This window comes from Zonotrichia albicollis, chromosome Z (assembly GCF_047830755.1).
Source record: "Zonotrichia albicollis isolate bZonAlb1 chromosome Z, bZonAlb1.hap1, whole genome shotgun sequence".
Lineage (NCBI taxonomy): Eukaryota > Metazoa > Chordata > Aves > Passeriformes > Passerellidae > Zonotrichia > Zonotrichia albicollis.
Genome location: NC_133860.1, coordinates 44446156 through 44466342, shown reverse-complemented (window position 1 = coordinate 44466342; position 20187 = coordinate 44446156). Strand labels below are relative to the sequence as shown.

At 42.2% G+C, this 20187-nt stretch overlaps 1 protein-coding gene across 4 annotated transcripts in view; it reads right to left on the bottom strand.

The window, feature by feature from the left end:
- KANK1 (KN motif and ankyrin repeat domains 1) overlaps nucleotides 1-20187 on the bottom strand; it is a 130239-nt gene that overhangs the window by 95016 nt on the left and 15036 nt on the right. For 3 of the 4 annotated variants that reach the window (XM_014267998.3, XM_014267999.3, XM_005488278.3), the window contains exon 2: nucleotides 2507-2640. The exons of the other annotated variant lie outside the window; for it this stretch is intronic. The gene's annotated coding sequence lies outside the window, so the exon portion shown is untranslated. The remainder of the gene's footprint in view (nucleotides 1-2506; nucleotides 2641-20187) is intronic. 4 annotated transcript variants of the gene reach the window in all.

The following is a 20187-nucleotide window of genomic DNA, read 5'->3' as shown; positions in this document are numbered from 1 at the left end:
TACAGTACCCTCCTCTGAATTCCCACCCTGTACCTCGAAGGGCCACCCACTATGCACTATGTTACTGGCATCTGCTGCAGTGCACTGGCAGGGCTGGGGGTCTGAAAAGGCAACCTGAGAGCCCCTCTGGGCATATACATACACATTTCCTTCATTTAGAAGCCCATACTTGGTTGAGGGTGTCCACTTATACAGCCAGGACACAGCTGCAGCACACAGCCACACAGGAACTGCAACCAGTCTAGTCACAGCAACAGTAAAGTTCTTTTATTTTGCCCGTTCTAAGCATTTCTCCTGCTGTATCACCAGCAAAGATAAAATCCACTAATCTTTTCCTGGTAAAAGAATACTCTCCAGAAGAGCAAGAGCCCAGGTACACCCAAGTGAAGAACAGCATCCTCCAAGGAGGAACAGACACAGCCTCATGAGCAAGAGCCCAGGGCCAATCCAAAATGTGCTGATGTGAGACCTGCAGAGGAAGTGTACACAGGCTTCCCAATCATGGCAGCCTGTCTACTGCAGAACCCTCTGCCCCCTTTCTGAAGTGCTTTTACATAGCAGAGCCAGAGAGTCAGTGGAGTCCGGGTGTTTCCAGCTACACACACACCTCCACATCTAAATGGGAAGTTCACGGAGTAATGAAAAATGGCAGGAGATCTGCTTTTCCACACTTACTCAGCTTCAAAATTTGAGGAAAATCAGCTGGTGTCCTCATGTCTTTGGAATCACTAGATTCAGGAGCCCTTTACCTGCCCCATAAGCTGGCAGCAATTCAAGTCCACACCTGTAAGCACCACATTTACTCCACAGTCAAAAGTGAAACAAGCTCTCCACACTCAAAAGCCAAACAAGCTGTCTCCACTGTTTGTTTACACTCTGATTAAAGCTGCAAAAGCAGCAGAAGAAAAGCAATTAGGCATCCCAGGTAATCACAATTGTCTAGAAACTAAATCCTTCCTCTTCAAAAGAGAAGTTCAGTTTTAGGTGTGTCTTACCTCTCATCCAACTCTGCAGCATATTACAGTACATGCAATAAGTTGGGCAGGCAGTGACACTCTTAAATGTAAATAAAAATAGAATTCAACTGCCGCTTCAAACAGCAGCTGTCAAACCTGAGGCAATGCAGCAGTCAGTAGCAAAGAGCCTTTACACAGCCCTTACTTATCCGGGTTTCCTTTCTTAGAGATTTCATTCAGGCCACCCCTTTTATGTTGCTATTGACATGATCTTTGCACAGAAAAGAGAAAAAAAAAATCTATATAGCCCTGTCCTGCTGGTCACCATAACAACTCTGCAGTGGTAAGAGGCCACACTGCTCACTGGGCACAGCATAACCCTGGCACTGACTGACTGTCAGTCTGCTCTGTGACTGCTCTGCTGTGCTGCTGAGAAAATGCAGCAGCCCTACAGTGCAGCTGATAATGCAACCACCAAGCCCAAAGATGCACAGGAAACATGGGTAATTAGTGACAGATCACAGCAGCAGCCCTAGTCAAAGCAGAATGGTCACTTTTCTAGCTACAGTCACGTTTAGCTTCATAGCCTTGTTTTTCCTGGTGATGAATTGATCTCAGCATATGGCATTCTATAGGGACTGAAGACCACTACTACTAAATAATTCTAATACATAGATAGAAGAACTAAGGCACGTGAATGGAAAGATATACAAGCACTTAAGAGTGCTTGCATAGCACTTGCATAGAATTAGTGACATAGGAAAAGAAAATAAATTGTTTCTTCATGGATGTTTCTTGAAATTGCATCGATTTTGTCTTACTGAAGCCAGTGAATTGGCTTATAATCAACAAATAATGATAACTTAGCTGGGTCAAATACAAGACCTCAGATTCATGTCGTTTTGTGCTGACTTCGACTAAGGTGGAGTTCATTTTCCTCTCAATAGCTGATAAAAAGCTATGCTTTAGATTTGTGCTGGTAACAGAACTGATAACACATGGACATTTTAGTTATTGCTGAGTTCATGCATAGGGACAAGGCCTTTTTTGGTCCTCATACCACATCACTAGCAAGAGGCTGGGGGTGCACAAGGAACTGCGAGGGAACGCAGCCAGGACAGATGACCCCAGCTGACCAAAGCGATATTCCAGACCACATGGCATCACACTCAGCATATGAAGAAGAAAGAGGGAACATTTGCAGTGATCACGTTTGTCTTCCCAAATCATCTTTATGCATGAAGGGGCCTGGCATTCCTGGGATGGCTGAACACCTGCCTGCTCATAGGAAGTGGTGAATTAATTCCTTGTTTTGCTTTGCTTCTGTGCATGGATTTTGCTTTCCATATTAAACTGTCTTTGTCTCAATGCACAAGATTTTTACTTTTACTCTTCTGTTTCTCTCCCCCTTCAGAGTGAGCAAGTGAGTGAGCAAATGGCTGTATTGGACTAAACCACAATAGGTTGATTAGAGACCCAGAGGTGGGACCAGGACAGCCTGTGGAATCTGTCTTCTTCCCTCTGCCCTGGCAAAAGAAATAACATCTTACCTTAAAAGACTGTAACAGAAGTGCCAGTCTCTACTTTCCTTTAGGTCTTTTTAAACATCAGAAATAATGCAGCAGATTCAGCTAATTCAATGTGTCAGCATTTGACAGCAAATTCAGGAAACCTGAGAGTTATCCTACAAGAAGAGAAATTAAAAGCACCAGTTAGTCCATATGTTGTGCAATATATCTTGTGCTTCAAGCTGCTGATGCCTGGTAGAGCCATGCATCTGAAGAATGAAGAAATTACCACAAAAATGAAAGGCTAAGTTATTTTTTGTTTCCAAGGTAAAATGCTCAAGCACATTTTGGCTACAGCAGCATGGTGAGAAAGCATGCATCTTGCAATAGCTGTGTCACCCTGCCCTGCCTTCCCAATTTAAATCTTTGTTCAAACAACAGTCCATGTGAATGCACAGAAACAAAGCTCCAGGCATGTCAGGATACACCAGCCACACCAGTTACAGAAACACAGCAGTAAACGTTTATAACCCAGATTTGTTTGAATGGGGAAATGCATCAGGAGCCCATGTGAGCTAAGTACTAGCACATTATAAGCAAGGATCTTGATGTATGTGGAAGACACATGGAGTACTATATAAACTACAGAAATAGGAGAAACATTTTACAGATGGACTTGGTTCGTTCCCCTGGATAGGCTTTTTGCAGAATTCTCACCTTGCAAGCACTCAAGCCATACTGAGTGAAGCTGCAGCATTGTTAATGCCTGCACCACTACAGCACATAAGGCAGTTCTCTTCCTCCACAATTCAGCAGAGATATTCCACCACTAAGGTTTAGATACTTGTTTTTCAGCTCCAACCCATTTGGTGTGTTTAATCCTCCAAAAGAGCAAACTTCCCAAAACTAGAGGCACACACACACAGACAGGACAGGGCTCCTTGCACTGAGATATCCTGCCCCAGGGCCACTCACGAGTACGGTCCAACAGCTGCACCCTGAGGTGGTGCTGATGTGTAACAGTTGCACAAGGATGCCACTTTGACATCTGACAGCTACAGAGTGACGGGCCAGCAGAAAAACTTATCTAGAGCATGGTTACTCTAGAGAGCTTTAAAGATTATTTTCAGGTAAAAGACACTTATCATCCAAGTTGTTAAATACTTCCCTAAAGCATTGGTATGAACATAAGTGACCATTGTCCCAGTTTGTAAAGATCTAGAGATGGGGGCTTAATGGAGTGCACGAAAATAATATCAGGTAAAAATTAGAGTTTTTATTATAAATAAAAAAATCTAGCATTGAAAGCACGTCATAGGCCAATGTGCCTATACAGACAAATATATTGTTCTAATCCTACACTGTTTACAAATCCTTTAAAAAGCCTTGTAAGGGTTAATTATCCTCACAAATTTCAATAAAAAGTAGCATCTGAAGGGAAACTACAAGGGTCCATGTCTTTCAGAGGAGTGGAGGGGGGAAATAGGTTGGACACCTACATTTGTTAAAAACACAGAAATCCAAAAGTCCCAAGCAATTTCTTTCCCCCCTCCTGTTTCTGTCACTTTCTCAATATACTGACTTTTAATTTTAGCTATTTGTGTAAAATATTAGTAGAAACAGATGAACCCCCAGCCAGGGAATAATGTGCATTGACTCCAATGACTTCAGAAGACTGAGCAAATGCTTTATTAAGCTATACTACATTACACTAATACTATACTAAACTACAGACTAAAAAGATACTATGCTAAAGAATACTATTACTAAAGAAAAATAAGGACACAGCTTTGACCCAACTGGCCAAGGAAACAAAACCTTCACCAGTGTCCAATAACCAAATCACTTTTGGTAAACAATCTCCATAACACATTTCACATGTGCCAAACAACTGGAACAGTGAATAGAGATAAAAATTGTTTTCTCTTCTTCTCTGAGCTTCTCACTGCCTTCCCAGGAAAAATCCTGAGAGAAAGAATTTTGTCTCCCTCTCTAAAAGTGAATACCACACATGAATGTTCTATACAGCAAGTTACCTATTCATGGTATCTTAAAAATGCCTTTCTTACCATGGGGGTATATTCTAAGCTAATTACAAACATCTCCGTTTACATAATAATAAAGACTTCAATTGCATACAGAAACTTGATACTACAGGAAACAAATCACATCCTTGGAGCTCTATATTCACAGATTATAGGAAGTACCACAATCACTGCTCTTCTCTATTACTTCCTCCACTACACTTCTCTATAAAGCAGTACAGCCCTTCCCAGATGTTCAGTCTGCAAAGTTATAGTTATACACAGTCATACACCCTGGGCCACTGCTCAAGGACACAAAAGCCTGTCTTTCAAACCCCTGCTGCCATGTGTCCCTATACCATGGAGTCAAGATACTTCAGGTGTTTCTCATGAGTTATTTTTTCCAACAGATGTCCCACAGCTAGCATAAACTCCTTACCAGACACTCTGTGTAATTTAGCTGAAGAGAGTTTATGCCCACACCTGTTCCAAATCAGCCTAAAAACACAGTAACTGTTCAACTCCAAAGGCTAGAACCAGGACAGGGCTTGAGCCCCAAGATGAACTAGTAACAATGTTGGGGAATTTTTCCTTTTTGTCAAAGTGGTCTGATTGAAAGTTAGAAATCATTCGGGAGCTAAGACTTATCATGTACCTGACTGTTTTCCACACCAGATGGAAAGAATGCTTCTGTTTCACTTTTTACCCCAAACAAATCACAGCATGCATGTGTACACAATCATCTGACTCCTACACATCCAAGCATGACCAAAATGAAAAACAGTACACTGAAAAAATGGGTACATTTTTTCCCTTAAGGGAAGAACAAACCACACCTAACAGGTATTAATAAAAACACCAAACATCAGAAAACATTCTGTTACAATGGTATTTAAAATAATATATGCAACACTAAGCAAAATTTTAATCTGTACAAAATAGATGTATGTGTCTCACATAAAAAAGTAATTGTTCTTCTAAACTGCCTCACAAATGGCAATCTCATTTTATTTCCAGCCATAAAATTTACTTAGTGATTAGCATAACTGAGTATTAAGCACAAGGAAAGAAAAGCAGAAATGAAAACAGACATGGTCAAACAGTTAAGCAGACATATTGAATATACAACAGAAGTCCATTTGCTGATAAAGTTGTAATTTTTACATAAAGTTTCTATCTTCATAACATTTTAGATTTAAGTTAAACTTGCTATGCAACAGATATTCCTTAAGGTCCCTAAGACATGGCGTCAATTTTTACAAAAGCTCCACGTCTCACAGTGTAGTTCACTAGCCTGACAAGTCACCAGATGGGTAACACATGTATTCCATCTTCTCTCCTTTTCCATCCTAGCACTGTTGAACACCTCCACCCACATGCTCCTCCAACGCACACACTTCCCTCCAGCAGACAGCAGCCTGATTTACTTATCTAAAGAGGAATTTATGCTGGCCTGAGAAAACAACAGCCCCCTCAACTGCAAGGACATGCCTAGATTGCTTACTGAGATATGCCTCAGATGTTGTGTCCAACAAGCACTGCTAAATCAGCTAGAGATGTTCTGTGTAGCACGAGAGGGGCAGTTACATTCTTCATGTGAAGGAGACATTTTTTAAAAATAAATTTGAATGCAACATTTTCAGTGGTGAAGACACTATTTCCTGGTGAACATGTTCTACACTTTGGGACAGGAAGGCCTTTAAGTAGTCAAAAGCACTATTCAGCCTTGGTACATTTCACTGACATAAGTTCTCATAATTACTAAAGGAAATAACTAAGGCTGTGTCTGGGTGGCACAAAGCACCATGCTAATTACTGCTTCAGAGACACTAATTAATCCGGGCAGGGCACCACAGTAACATGACTGCTCTGCCTTGGGAATCTCACAATGTTGATGTATTGCCATTTGGACACCCACCTCCCACCCCAAGCAGTCTCTTTCACATAAAAGAGTCTTACGCCAAAGATGAGCCATCCATGGAGGGGTGTTTCCTCTCAGAAGCTGTGTGTTTCATTGTGATCTACCACCTTCAGCACACAATACTGACCTGCACACTGCACCAATTCTTGAAAAATAGTAAAATAATCGACAAGCAATTACTGAGCATCCTTGGCTGCTAGGAGGAGGAATGTGAGAGGGTATACCTACAGACACTATCCTGGGCTCCAGAAGAAAAGGTCCAGGTTAGCATCTCAGAGTAGCTATGTGTAATGATAATGGTGATTGTCCAACAATCAAACAGCTGCGTCATTCACGCTACATTTTAACAGACATATTCAAAACAGACCAAGGAGAAACCCTCTAGCACTAGTGTAAATGTTCTCCATTTCATAAGCACCAAGCAGCAGGTAATAGTGGGCCTGTTAGCAGGGTAGAAGTTAAATTGTTGCCAAAGTGACTTTGTTTTCAACTTTCTGGAGATAAAACAAGTCCTGGGCTAAAGCCAGAACACTTTATCTACTGTACCCGATGCCACCTCTTGGTACCGAGACATGCTCTTCACATACTTCAAATGGACTTTGATCCTCTTTTGAATTGTTAAAACACATTCAATAACGAATAATGTACCCAGCAGTACCTTAAAGCACCTGTCCCAATAGGAACTGGTTTTTGAACAAGCAAAGAGCAACAGGGAAGGGGAACACCTGATACACAATACAACCTGCAGCAGAACACAGCCCCCTACCTGTCCACAATAAAGGAAAGACACAGAAGGGTCATTCCATGTGGCACAAACAAACCATAGTCAGAAGTACTGCCATGCAGAACAGATAATTTCAGATACTGAAGAGCCCCTATCCAGTCCTGTCCCCTCTTTCTTCTCCCCACAAACATTTATTTTAAAATGAGTAATTTTCGAGACAATCCTGTTCTAATGGCCTCTCTCAACAGATGTGGACCTTCTGCAGAACACAGTCCCATGAATTCAGGATTTACTTAAGTGAGATGGCTCATGTTGCAGGTAAATGGTATACACCAGCTCATCTAGAAGCTGGCAGGCAAGGCTGGCTTCTCACATGTCTGTCAGCTCTGCACAGAGGTCACAGCACAAGGAGACAGCTTCACCTTGGGTTTGTACCATAGTGTTCAGAAGTTGGTGACTGGCTTCAGCACATAAGCTGTTTCTTGTAGCAAAAGCACAGGGACAACTGTCTAACAGAGTGCATTGCCTTGAGACAGGGAGAAATCACATTGATTAAACAGTATCAAGAGTCCTTGAGCTTTTCATGCTCTCAGCAGAGAGGACAAATACTCAAATAATTCTGCCCAATACAGCACCGGTGAATAAAACACTACAAAAAGCATAACAACTCACTTATGAGTAATTAAATTGCATTTGATAAATAGGTGTTAAAGTAGCAGTTTTAACACTTACAAATACTTCAGTTCATGAGAAAATAGAAAGGTGCCATAAAAGACGTATGTGCTACTCAAACCATTTAAAAATACCCACAAATGTAGTCAAAACATACGGTGTACATCTGAGTTTAACACTGCCTAATAAAAGGCTCTCCCCTTCAAAATATTTTTTTTACCCGCAGGCTGATTGTAAATGGTACACAGTAAAAGTGGCAATTTGGGTGAACACCTCAGTCTCCAAACAACAACAGCTAGTCAAGGTGGTGACAAAACCCAGCAAGCCATACAAACGTGTGCTGAATCTTAATAGCTTTAGCTGCCACGTCAGGTGAAGTTAACTCAGCGTTCCGTGGACAATCAGAGGTCAGATACATGTCCCACTCCCTCCTCCAGAACCTTCCCTACAGAAACCGTTGAGTTCACACTGGGCTTTCTGAGAGAAGCCCTTTGCTTGGCAGGACAAACAATACCATGATGCAACAACCACTGCAATGGAGAGCTTCAAATGGCAGACAGAGATCTGAGTCTTAACCAGAAATGGGGAGAGAAGCAAAACATATAGCAGCCAAGGCTGCTGCCACAGATGTAGCCTCACTGACTGTGCTAGAATTCACCCAGGATTTTCCTTTCTCCCATCTGCAGGGAGACTGCTACTCTTGGACTTCACTTATACAGGGATTCACACCCAAGTTCCGTTTGTGAGGATTTTTTTTCCCACAATGCCAGTGGGCCTGCAGACATAATTCTTTGTTCTCTGACTGCAAAACTAAGCTACCAAATTAGTCCAGATTAAAAACACAGTGAATTTTCTATGGCCCCAAAGCAGGATGTGTTTAACAAGGCTAGTTCAGATGGGATACTTGACATTAGTCAAGGAGTGGAGGGAGAAGAGGGTGTCACAACAGAAGCACTGATGTGAAATTACCTAAAAAAGTGGTTCAAGAAAGAAGGAAAACTGGAAGGACCCTCAGCTACCTATCTTCTCTTTTTAACTTTCCTTCATACACCAATTATATCCTCTACTGCATCCCTTATGCAGTTGTATCCTTTGCTTGTTTACATCACCATATCATAAATTATGCTGATAAGCAACAACAGACATGATGAATCTGTGCTTGCTTCCTGAAGGCAAGCAGAGATTAGGAAAGGGCATGAAGGTATTTCTTTTGTCTTGCAATGAAAAGGAACTGCAAAGGTGGGGAATGAAACCGAAAGGGATCATAAAACACTATCTTGCTTGCCTTGTTCCAGGTGAGACACATGATGCTCCTGAGGAGAGTCACTTGCTTACTCCTCTGGTCCCATCTCAGCTGGACAAGGAGAAGAAGGGAGGGGAAAAAAGCCTGGAAACTTTTAAAAGGCATAAGATATTTCACTAGATATTTAACCCTTTAAAATTCAGTTAAAGATATAGAATTGATAGATATCTCCAGGAGCAGCAGATCTGAAACATTAACCTTTATGACTCCCAAAAATGTTTAGTTCCTAGATTTCAAGTGAGAAAAGCAAATATCTGTAAAAACTCCTGTTTGTACTGTTTCCCCATCCTCACAGAATATGAAAACATTCCCCAAATGTCAGTCATCACTACACATTTTCCTAGGTGCAACACAGCTATAGCTAACAATAGGCAGCTGGTCATGCTAGCTAGAAGCATGCCAAGAACCTGCATCTTAGGGAATTCCTGTCCCTCATGTATCCATCTCCATATCTAGGCCTAAAGGCTCCCCTTAATTAGGGACAGGCAACATCCTGAGACTTTGAGTCAGAATGAAAATCAACAACAGAGCTCACATCTTCCTCTGGCACCAAGTCAAACCCTGGACCAGGTCACTTCTTTGCAGCTTGGGCTTTCCATATGCAGGTTACGTAGCTGCATTTCAGGATTTTTAAGCGGATCTTACTACCATCTTCCCAGTGATATTCTAAAGTTTATATTACTAAAGGATGGGAATTTTGGAAGGGCTGTGGTGGACTACTGTTCAAAATCCAGCACTGTTTGGTAATAATCCTCAACACTCTCCACTCCTGGTAATAGCTCTGTGGAAGTTATGACACTGAACCAAGATGAGAAAAAAAGGCTCCATCATATTTTCAGCCTAAAGCTCTGAAAACACAATGAATTTATGAATCCCAGGCTGCACAGTGCTATTGGGTGACACACTCCTCACTGCAGCAGACTTCAATGAAAAGGGTCCTCAAAAGTTCTGAATCACTCAGGGCCATTGTCATGGCAATACTGTTTCCCTTGTACAGAAAAGAAAAAAAAGCAGATATGACAGCTCTTTCATCAGATGTTCTGAATCAATTCCTTGAAAAACAGCTAAAAATAAGATCATTCTGAATTTACCTCCTGTGAAGCAAACTAATCCAGAATAACTACTGTATGTTCCTATGCCTTCAAGAGCACTGTGTTCCAGACAAAAGAGTAAACCAGAAATTTTACATGAGAGATGGTAGACAAAAAAAGCACTTCCAACTATTCAATAACCAGGAAAATTAAATAACCAAGTATATGCAGCCAGCAAAAGGCCTCCAAGGAAAAGGACAGATTATTCCCCAGAGTTCTACCACCAGCTCTCAACAGAACAGCTTTCCCCAATTACACTTCAAACCCAGTCAAGGTAAGACATTTGTCAGTGTCCCTAGGAAACAAAGCAGCTTGTCCTAACATAAGGAAGACAAGGGGAGGAGAAGCAGGACACAGGTAGCAGTAGTCAGGATGTTCTTCTCTTCTGAAACTTACCATGGCTTGCATATTCAGCAATGGCATTGATTAGGAACTCTACTAAAGGCAGCATACACAAATGGCAATATTTTTGGAGTCATAAAATGGTTTGGCTTGGAAGGGACTTTAAAGATATCTAGTTCCAATCCCCCTGCTATGGACAGGGACACCTTTCACTAGACCAGCTTGCTCCAAGCTCTAATCAGCTTGGCCCTGAACATTTCCAGGGATGGGACATCCACAACTTTTCTGGGCAATCTGTTCCAGTGTCTTACCTCCACCCCCGACAGTAAAGAATTTTTTCCTAATATCTAATGCAAACCTACCTTCTTTCAGTTTTAATCCATTACCCCCATCCTGTTGCTACATGCTCTTGTAAAAAAATCCCCTTCCATCTTTCTTGCAGGCTCCCTTCAGATACTGAAAGGCAGCAATTACATCACCCCAAAGCCTTCTCTTTTCCAGGCTGAACAACCCCAATTCTTTCAGCTTTTCCTCATAGGACAGGTGCTCCATCCCTCTAAGCATCTTAGTGTCCCTCCTCTGGACTCACTCCAACATCTCCCTGTCCCTCCTGTGCTGTGCCCCCAGAGCTGATGCAGCCCTGCAGGTGGGCTCTCAGCAGAGCAGAGCAGAGGGGCAGAATCCCCTCCCTGCCCTGCTGCCCACCCTGCTCTGGATGCAGCCCAGGACACGTGTGGCTCTCTGGGCTGGCAGTGCCCTTGGCTGGGGCAGATCCAGCCTCTTATCCACTAATATTCCTGTCCTCTCCTCCAAAAAATAAGTAGTGAGTCTCTCCTTATAATATTAATACACACTGTCTCCACATACAGAACACCACTGCCCCTCTCCAAAACCTTAAATGCTAGATTTTCATTCTCCAGCTCACAGACGTTAAGGTTGTAGTCTAACAACAATCTTTCAAAGTAGATTGTGGAAAACGTGTATGCACAGTGTGATTGTCACTGTATGTTTCTCGAACTGCTAAAAATGTCACCTACATGCAAAAATTCCATCTACCCACACAGTGCATGAAACATGAAGGCCACTAAGCAATGTGAACCTCAACCAATTCTGTCTGAAAAGCTGTATGCTCCCATTTGTGAGGGCAGCCAGCAAAAGGCAGGGAAGGCAGAGCACAGAATGGAATGCAGATGAAACAAGCTTTGCAATGCTGTTTTAACATCTCAGCATACTTGCAGGTATTGTGGGTCACCATGGATAAAAAATCACCAGCAATTTAATTGTCGTCCCACCACCATTTCTGCCAGGCAGAATTTTACTTGTGTGGGACTGTCTGCATTGCTGCAGCAGTTTGCAAACAATTAGTGCACCATAAAGAGACACCGACCAGGCACACACACACACACTTTAATACTCCTTCGACATTAAGTACTGCTGTTCAAAAACAAATCACCACTTCAAGCCACAAGTACTCTCCCATTTAGATATATTTTAAATAGTCCATTAGATTGTAAATCCAAAACCTACCCAGTGACACAAACCTGATCTGATTTCACTATTTCCTGAAAGAGAAAAAAAAAACTATTAAAAACTTACAGGGCTGTTGGTCTACCGTTTCTCTCTGGCAAACGGTACATTATTTAACTGCAATGCCTGAAACAGTAACTTGACCTCTCTGGGAAGGTGGGCGGTATTATTCAAGCTGAAACATTAGAAACATGCATAATTACTCTGGGTATTCGCCACACATTCTTTCATCCGTAAACCAATATGAATGGAAAAGTCACACTGACACTCCAGGCTTAGATCATATCCCAACCATCAATTATGAAAATTTTTCATGAGGTCTCAGGAGAACAAAATTTCTTAGGGCCAGAGAAATTTTCTCTGGACTTAACTGTGCTTATGTTACCTAGATAAAACATCAGTGCTGCCAAATCCAAACCAAGACTTCAGCAGGCTAAACCATGAATTTTGAGCTTTCTACCCCACCACTGATAATACTATAATTTTGTTTTCCTTCAACCCCACAAACCCATTGCATCCATTCATGTGGCACTTCTAAGGATGCCTGCTGTAGCACCAACCACATCCCATCATTCACCATCCATCTGTCCCTGCAGGGTGATGCTTCACATGCCTGTGTATTGCCTGCCTGCTCCTCAGCAAACCCAAGGACCTTTGGCAGAACCAATCCACTAGAAGGTAAAGAGGCAGATGAAGCATGAAGAAAAGAGACCACGCTTGTTCCTGACTCCAGAGGCATCCACTTCTTGCATCATGGCTGCCTATGCTGATGGCAGCTCCCCCTTCACAGCAAGCACACAGAGGGTCCCCTCTATATAGCCTTGTCTTCCCTTCAAGGATAAAGCAGCAATCACCTTTCAAGTTCTGGGTGGCGGAGCCACCACCAAGAAAAATGAAATACTACAAACAAACATTCACAGCTGGAGCTGTGAAATGTACAACATTTTCAGTACTTTAAGGGTTTCCAGTACTTTTTAAGGTTAGCAACACAAAATGCAATTTTTCTGAAGAGAGAGAAAATGCTGTTTGCAAGACAGAAGAACTGCACACACATGTCAAATAGCAGTCTTCTCTAGCTAAGTTCTCATACTGCTCAAAGTCAAGATCTAGCTGCACTCCTGACCAAGAGAGATGCAGCAATACCTATAACTATTCTGAACCAACTGCCCCAGAACTTATTTTGATACCAACATCTACATGATGCTGTTCTGGGCAACTGACCTGACTAACTCCTTGCCTACTATGGAACTACCAGTGTTCTTGATTCAGCCCATTTAACTCCTGGTGCTTGCACAAATACATCTGGAATACAAGGTGTTCATTTCAGCTAATTCCCCAGGCATCAGGGACAATGCATGCATCTGGAACACCGTTCCAGCAATTATACATGAATAATTCTGGAAGCATTCTTCTGTTTTGTTTTTCAAGCAGTCCAGCTCCCTGCATCTTGTTCATCATCCCTGCTCTTTTTCATCATTTTATACTTCCAAAACTTTGGAAATCCTAGCAATGCACACAGTGAAGCACCTCTTGATATTTTAAGTCAGATTTTGTAGTACCAACAATGTGTTTTCCCTTTATGCAGAATACCCATGTATATCAGGGAATACAAGCTGCCACAGCAACCTCATAGAAAGTAAAATTTCAGGACAGTATTTTCCACATGTATTTGAAATCTCAAGCTAATGAAAACTGGTCAGTGTTAGATCGTTTTGACCATATAAACAGAACTTGCTGGAGATTTTTTGGTAAGTTTTAAATATGCTTTTGCAAACAATGGTTTATACAGAGTGTAACACCCATGTACTTTCTTACACACTGATGAAAAATGTGGACAGCTTTATTTTGAAGATTCTCTCCCTCTTCCACATAAACTACAAAATAATTAAAGATAACTAAGTGACCATCTTAAGCATTACCTAAAATATCTATTCAAAAGGTCTGAGGTATGCAATGAAAATGCTTTGAGTCAAACAAAAGTGGATTGTGGTAAACAGGGGAGTTTGCATCAAATGCTGGTTGCAATCATTTAATTGCCACTGTTTAAGAGAAGGAATTTCTCCAGTCTGTTTCAGTATTTGCTATTCCAGTAAATACAAATAAAGGGAAAAGTCAACATTACGGTTTTTCAGTTTCAAAGTCATTTGATAACAACCATCCCCAAGTCATTCTCCTGGGAAAGAGCTGCTAGAGAACAGAGCTAATTAGAGCTTGTCAGTTAAGTTCTCTCTCCTGCTTTGTTTAGAAAACCTGGACCAATCGCTTATCCATGGATAGACCTGGAGGCCTTTCACAAATATTTTGTATTCCACAGCAAGCTTAGGCACATTGCATAAACATCTGGAGCACACACTAGAAACATTAACATCTCCCTGCTCTGCCCTGCAGCAAGTGCCTTCATGACACTTTCATCAGCAGTGACAGAAAAAACCCCAGTATTATTGAGGGCTTCCATCCAAAAAAATGTTGCCATGTATAGTCTGTCTGTAGGCACATAAGGATTTGGAGTAAAAGGAAGGAGGGGTAATTCAGGTGCATACACAAGTGTTCCAGTCTTCCTTCTCAATACCTAAGTTCTGAGAGAAAGAGGGAAAGAGCCTTTTATCATTATTAAAAGAGAGTATTTCCAGAATGATTGGAGACTAAGCTGCTTTGAGGGGAAACATCAGTGAAAACAGATATGTTCATATTTTCCCTGGCAGTGCAGTCCAGTTTGGAAGTGCTCTCAGCATACAGAAGTTAAGACAAATCATAAATACAAATCATCCTGAGGTACTCTGGCACCTCCCAGACCACAAACACAGAGAAAACTACAGACACTGCATGAAGCAGGGGCACTTACAAAATGTCCCTGCTTTGTTTACCATGCCAGGGCCAATGACCAATAAACCAATTGCTCACAATAGAGCAGATACTTTGATACCATATTTCACAGCATAGCTGGATTGAAGCAAAGAATCTACTTGCTCTGGAAACCAAGCTATATATAAGGAGGAAAAGGCACAGAATCCTCTCTAGCAAGCTTTCCTAGAACAGCAACATCTGTGCCTTCAGTTTTGCTGCAGTTCTGCAGGCATCTCTGCAGTCTATCAAGCCTAACCACTGGACAATTTTTTGTGTATTTATTCTTAAAACTTGTAAAGCTGAACCTTGCTGTACATTACAGCATCTGCATAATAGCTGCAGTTTAGCTACCAGGGAAAAAAAGTCTCACTCTTCCCTGCTACTTCACAGGAGAGCACTGACGGCTGCTGGTGAGAAAGACAAAAGCAATAGCAAACAACCAGGGTGATAAACTACCATTCACATTTTACTCCAAGGAGTAGTAATTAGTCACTTAAAAATACACAAAATCCATGCATGTGTTAAACATGAAAGAAGCTGTCCTGAGAGCTAGATGCTCTGAGATCACATTTCAAAGCAGTGCAGCATCATTCTGTTAATCTTTTGGGAAAACCAGCATGGATATTCTGCTGCAATGTAATTAAGGCAGGAATTCCAGCTCCTCCATTGTGACCTTCACAGGAACACCAGGGGTCAAGAGCAGCAGCCTGTACCCAACTACAGTGCTAACATAGCCATACTATAAACAAAAAACCTCCTGCAACAATAGTGCCAACAATTTTCAGGGAGGTAAAGGGGGAACATGTAGATAATCTCAAAGATACACCGCCACAAAACAGCTTCTACCACAAGTGTAAGGGATAAGTTGATTTTCTAAAGGTAGTTGCAGGAATTTCATTTTTACTGTGTAAGTGGGAAAAGGCTGACATATTTACTTTCATGTTTTATTCTCAACAAATATCCATGCGTATCAAAACAGTGATTAAAGACTTGCTTTCCTAGAGCAATGTTTAGTGAACAAAACGAAGCCAAGGGAAAGGCGACTTCTGGCTGTAACAGTGAAGTTCTACACAGACAGCAAGGGTTTGGAGAAAGTGTTGGGTTTTTAGCCCTGGTGAAACCTCATGGGCACAGGCAAAGCTGCAGCCTGCAGTGACAATGCTGATTCACACCCTTCATACTGCAGCAGTCATGCCCTTTGTCCCCAACACCTCCCAGCAGTGACTGACAAGGACTGCAGCAGGCAAAGGACAACACGGACAGGCAGAGTGTGTAAGGTGGGAATGGCAACACTCAGCTCTGCAAAGGCCCTGTCTGGTGGAAACTTTAACTGAACTCTACCCAGAATGCTTGGCATAAACTGTCTGGGGTGGGCCAACACGAAATCAAGAAAAGAGATAATCAGGTAGGCTTTTTTCTCATTCTTACCCTCTGCAATCTGAGAACAGTGAAAGAGGACACCACCTAGCAAGAAGGCTGCTAATTAATTCCTCCTCACACAGGCATTGCAAAGCTTCTAGCTGCAGAGTGCATGCTTGTCTACAAATGAACACTTGACAGCATTTTAAGAACTGGCTTCACTTGTTTTGAAAAATGACATTAAAAAGACACAATCATCTCTAGATTTTCTCTATCGGCAGTGTGAAAGAGTGAAAGTAAAGCACCATTGCTGTTGCCTGACTAATTTTCAGGGCACTAACTTACCGTGCACAGCGAGTTTGGTGGGAGGTCAGCATGCCAAAGGCATAGATGCTTTCAAACGTATAATGAGAGGAGATCTCATATCTCTTAGCTGAACAAGTTTCACTGAAATAAACTATTTCTGAACAAGTTGTAACAGGGTAGAGATGCCTTGCTGTAAGGGCAGGACCCGAATGCAGTTGCAAGTGACATGCCAGTTTAAGACATGGTAGCTAACATACTTTTAAACCAAGGAAGCCAGACTCTTAAGTGTCAGTTATCTTGGATCAAAGGCTAAAAAAAGCTGCTTGGATATAGCACTAAAACAAGACGTGAGCCGCACAGAAGAAACAATGGGAAAACACTCCACAAAAAGAGTTAAGCACACTTCACACTATGGATCACAAGCATTCTGCAAAGACTGTTCGCACCAGCTCAACACAAATAACAGAAGTACCAGTAGCAAAAGTCAAAACTCTGGGCTGTCATTAGGCAGATACATCCAGAAGTCAAGTATTCTCCAAAACATCTGCACTCAGCTGCTGCATTTTAGAGTAGCAAAGGGACACCACAACCATTAAAAATGTAAGTAAAACACACACCTGCCTGAACATATGTTTCATTCATCCAACATACGTTTCTCCTTTTCATTCTGTTTATGACTGAGATTTCCCTGATTTTAGCCAGGACAAAAATCATAGAGTTTCCTAAATTATTATTTTTGGTTTATTTTTTTAATGAGAAAGGACAAGCTATAAATTTGTGCCACACCCAAAGCACCTCTAATCTCATTGCCCTTTTCATCAATAGCTCCCAGCACTACTTCCCTTCATCTTTTCTTTACCCAGAGCGAAGCAGGAGTACCCAGACCACATCTTCACAACTGCCTGAGTACAGCTGGGCAACACGCCAACTGGACAAACATAGGCAATGGAAACAAATCTTTTTATTTTGTGTTATCACCCTCTAGATACACAGAGCTCAATGCACTGGAGATGTGCCGCCTAGCCAGCTGTGCTTTCTCACACAAATTTTTTATCCCTTTGTCCTCACCCTTTGCTTTATACCCACCCACACAGCAATTTCAGTCACCTATTTTTCCCTGGGAAAAAAAAAAAAAAAGATTATAGTTTCTGGTCTTACAGCACACAAATTTCATTGAAATTTGAGAAGCAAGAATGCTCTACTTCGTTTGAACCTGAAGACACCTGCAGCTCAGTCTCAGGTGAGCAATTCAGAGCCAACAATAAGAAAATGAAAATGTCAATGACCAGGTACTTCCTTGAAACAAAACAGACTTTGTTCTGGGCAAACAACAGGAAGACTATTTGCTCTGCTTTCTTTCCTTTTAAGGCAGAGACCTTCCTTAGAAGATACATCACTCTAGGCAAATGAGTCCCTCTCTTCAAGCTCTTTTCTGACAAACTGGCTGGCTTGAAGCCCTTCTTTGGACAAGAAATCAGGAAGAGGTCATTTAAAAGACCCTGAAGATGCAGCAGGCTGGATCAAGAACACTGATGTCCAGAACATAGGCTGGGTGAGCAGTTGCCCTCTGGCTGATAACCAGGCAATTTCACACCAAGGCTATTCCATCTGAAGAACATTACAGAGAACAAAAGGCATAGGGACACATTTACTATTACATCCTGTTACTTCTTCTCAAAAGCAATAAAATGCCCCGGTTTTGAGTGTAAGAATGAGGGCGAGTCCTTCTGTACTTGGAATAAACACAGTTGTGCACATTCCTTCCTTTCATGATGTGTACATCTCTACTTGGCATTGCAAGCTGTTGCAAGATGACTCAGCTTGTCACTGACTAACATCTCACTTTATGTCTTTTCTGTGTGCTTGGATCCAACTCTTCTCACATCCATCAGGCATCCTGACACCACGCATTTCTTTCCATTTCGCCCTCAGGTGTACCAGACAGACACGCACTCAATCGCCCAGAGTTCACCATGTACCACCAATTTTCTTCTCCCTTCTCCAAAGCACAAACCCCCCTCCTTCAAGCTACACAGTGCTGCAGCGCAAACCATTCACATCCCCAAAGGCACTGCAGGCAGCAGAACAAGGTTTGCCACACCAGATTTCTGTGCCTTCCTTTCCTTCCATATGGAACCAAGAAGAAGTGTCAGGTGCCTGAGAGATACTGGCAGCTGAGCCACCATGCAATGCATCATCCATTTGTTTCTGGAGAGCAAGGCCTGGCCTTCCTGCCCAGAGAGGGTATGTGTTCCCCACATTTGGGGTGGAGAACTACTTTGGGGTGACTGAGAAATGTGGTACTTCAAATCAGAGAGCAGGAAAAGAATGTGTAGCTTGCTTTTTGGGTATGTTTCACCCAAATACAATTTTATAGGAAAAAAATCCAATTGGTTCCCAAATATTTAGGAGAATGTGTCCATCCTTCATATTGGGACTGTTTGTTGAATAGCCATCTAGAGCTGTGTGCTCTCATGGACAAAAGGAATCACCACCCCTCACTCTCAAGAAACCTTCTTGTAAAAGCTTCTGAAGAGTGATGTTACCCAGCCACTACCTCACTGCCTTGCACCCTGACCTCCCCCCTCCCACCTTCTCCTCAGGCATCAACACAGATTTACTCAGCTTTATTTCCTCACAGAACACACTGCCTAGCTGAAGACCACCTCCATCTGTGCCTGCAGCTCATGCTTCTCCCACCAGCACTGGCACCTGCACAGACACGTACACACCTGTCCCAACAACAGCACCCTACCTGTGGTCTAGGGAAAAAAGGAATCCCAGGCACAGGATCTCACCTTTCTCTCACTCTACTCTCACAGCATGGCATTGCAAATAAAATATTTGCAAACACACAGGCACACAAGCTGTGAGCACTGTCAGGCCCTCCCAGGGGTTCTTACTTCACTGCATTTTTGCATGGCACAACGAGCACCTGTAAACCCTGCAATTCCCAGAAGCCCTCAGAGCAGTGCACAGGAGAAGTCACATCTCCATAGTGTCACAAAGCCTCTAAAGGCCAACACAGTGCCAAATGGCTTTCAGAAACAAAGGCAAAAGAGGGGACAAAGGGAGGAGTCATTGTCAACACTGGAAGTTTGTTTGCTGCTTTCAGAATTGTATCAGGAGATGAGCTAAGAGACCTTCTGCCACCTGCATGCAACTTACTGGCACACCTGATCTATTTCAAAATAGATCTCTAACAGTCCATGCAGGCTGCTCTGTAAAATTAGCAGTGTCAACCCCAGTTTTATTCGGGTTAGAGCCAAAAATCACTCCTGTGCAAGGATCACTCTGTCCCAATAAAAATCAGACAATATTTACATATGCATCAAAGCTACAGTTTGGCAAAAAAAAGTTAATTCACCCAAGAGTGCTTTGATCCTCTGACAAATCATTTCCTGATTAAAGCTGAAACAACAAAAAGGACTTTGGACACTAACCAGCTGTCACACTTGTGTTGTGAGCTGGCACTAAATCCCACAAAGCCTGGGAGGAAAGATTTAGGTGGTGGGAGGGGAACAAACGGTCTATTTGCATTCACAGCATGGAGAAGTTCCTTCTGGAAAGGCAATTCCTTCTCTTGCTGCCTATCTGAAGCAAGCTAACA